At 38.3% G+C, this 2,642-nt stretch overlaps 1 protein-coding gene across 1 annotated transcript in view; it reads left to right on the forward strand.

Moving 5' to 3' along the window:
* The window catches only part of LOC102212778 (C-X-C motif chemokine 3-like), an 8,499-nt gene that overhangs the window by 1,094 nt on the left and 4,763 nt on the right, over nucleotides 1-2,642 (forward strand). The window lies entirely within an intron of this gene.

Raw genomic sequence — 2,642 nt, forward strand, 5'->3', positions numbered from 1 at the left:
CTCGGGTTCTCATCACAAAATATAAATGCAAAGTAGACAGTGACAGCTACAACTGACAGCAAGTTGTAAACAGATTTAATATCAGATGTAAAATATTTATTATCCAAGTTCTCAGTCATTTTTTTCCGGAGACAATCAGGGACGGGCGCTGGAAATCTTATCATTCAGCCTGTCTTCTGATTGAATTTCTGATTAATAAGCATATATTTTATTTAAAAAGTATGTTTTTTGAGTTTTGTGTCAGACAGCAGTGCTCTTATTCAGTGCACATGCAGACGTGATGTGTGTGATAAATGTGAGCAGTGGTTATAGGTTAATGTGTAATTAATCTATTATTAAAGGGTTTGTAAACAATTAAAGAAGTGAACTTTTGTGGATACAGCATGTTTATGTACCATGTTTATTTTTAATGCTGAAAAGTTCCTCAAAATAAATAATAAATCTGGCGTTTGTTAAAAAAAAATTACATCTTTTCACTTTATTATAACTAACAACTCACCAGTTTACCACCACTTTAGACACAGTCAGCAAAAAGAGAACAAAAACAAACAAAACAAAAGGAGAGGCCGAATCTAAACATCAATATGTTTGGCATTAAACCTGGTTTCACTTCAAACTATGAGCATCAACTGAAAGAAAAAAAGGTTCCAAGTCATTAAACTGCTTTGCTTTTATCTCTGAGCTGTGAAAGAGATTGATTCATGAGCGGTGATGTGTTACAGCATCGCTCACAGTAGATCAAGACAGCAGATTGGATGTAAGCATGTGTAAAAACACAGATATGCTTAAAAAGGAAAAAGTTTCTTTCTTCTGTAATTTGTACAAATTAGAGATCAAGATCAGCATTATGTAGGACACTCACCGGCCATTTTATTAGGTACACCTCTCTAGTACTGAGCCCACTCTTGCTTTGGACTTCCTGTTTCCTTCATATCAGCTTGAAGCACTCTGGTCGTTTTCTGGCATCAGAACTCCCACTCACTGGAAATTTCTTCTTTTTCTGCCCTTTCTCTGTAAACCACAGAGGTGGTTGTGTGGGAAGAAATCTGTAAATAAAAGTTTACAAAGAAGTCCCCTTTATAATTCCTGGACTGCAACTAAAAAGATGATAAACCTGAAATATATAAATTATGACTGTTTTATGCAAATAATGCAACCATTTCACAGACTTTCTTGTTTTTTTAAAAAGGTTTATACACTTACACACTTTGCAAAACAAAATACGATCACGTTTAAATTGTGTAATTTCATTTGTAGTGAAGCATTTCTGGGATAGGCTCCAGCCACCCCACCCCGCCTGCAACCCTGACAACATTAAGTGGAGGATAATGAATGGATGGCATTTCTGAGTGGAATTGTTGTGGTTAAGCATATGCAGCTCCAGAGTTTGACCATTTTGTGTGCATTTTTGTAAAATTCCTTTGAACTTTGTTTTCTGTTGTAACTTTTTAAGGCCCTCTTGTAACTCATTGTTTATTTTGCATATGATGAAACACTTTCATCCCATATCTGCAGAAATGCCATTCCTCACTAAAAGGAAGTAAAAAAAATTGAACTAATGCCTAAAAGATGGCGTCAGCTTTTTCTGCAGACAAGATGAATGTACTTTTTGTCTAACTGAATAGTTTGTGTTTATTATCTCGGAAGAGGGCCAAATTAAAACAAAACAAAACAACAAAAAACATTATCATATACTTTCAATACTGTTCACTTACCTCTGCCAAACAGTGACTGTATAAAGACTCTACCTGCATGGTTAGCTGTGTGATTGCAGAGGAATGTGCTGGGTGTCTGCCAGAAGGGAAATATCTCACTCTGCTCTTGAGATAACAGAGGTCAATGCTGTCACTATACCTGGTTTTGAGCCAGTTGCCGGTGTTACTCGTCATTACTCACATAAACTCCAGAGTAGTACTGTTGGCTCCAAGCCAGCAATAGTGCTGGAAAGTTACTCAAAACATCCAGAGCTTTTATTTGAATTCCAGAGCCTTCCTTCAGCAGGTAATTCAGGTCCCAAACATGAACCCATCATACAAGAACAAAACCTCAGCACTGACAGGAATTAGTCTAGACGCAGGTGGTGAAGAAGGAGGCTTGGATGGAGCTCTGAGTGACCAGCATGAAGAGAGAGATGGGAAGTAGGTGGGCTGAGTGAATGAGAGTCAGAAAGGCAGAATAACACAAGAGAGCTGAGATATAAAGTACGCTGAACGGGAGCTGATTGACTCGAAGAAGTTGGTCAAGAAGATGATTGTACTAGAGCTGTGATGTCAGCAGTGTGGTAAAGTGGATGCGTTGTAAAGGACAGACTAGCAGCCGAACACCCAGGAAAGCAGGCAGATCACTGATTACAGATCTCCCTTAGTGAACTTGCACATAGGATTCATTACAACTTCCAACCTGAGAGACTGAACTTTAGAAATATACACTGTTTGATCTTCTTGTAGACCAACTCTGCATGTGAAGTACAGATGGTATTAAGTCCCAGAGCCCAGATAAAAGAAGATCTTGACAACCTGTCCCTCCAGCCTTCAAGGTCCACTGCAACACAGCTGTATGGTCTCGCTGAAGGTCACGTTTGAACAACTTTCCTTGGAATTGAATATTTGTAAACTCAAATGTGACGCAATGAGGAGCTGTTA

Source organism: Pundamilia nyererei, unplaced genomic scaffold, assembly GCF_000239375.1.
Source record: "Pundamilia nyererei isolate P.nyererei 1_Seehausen unplaced genomic scaffold, PunNye1.0 scaffold00298, whole genome shotgun sequence".
Lineage (NCBI taxonomy): Eukaryota > Metazoa > Chordata > Actinopteri > Cichliformes > Cichlidae > Pundamilia > Pundamilia nyererei.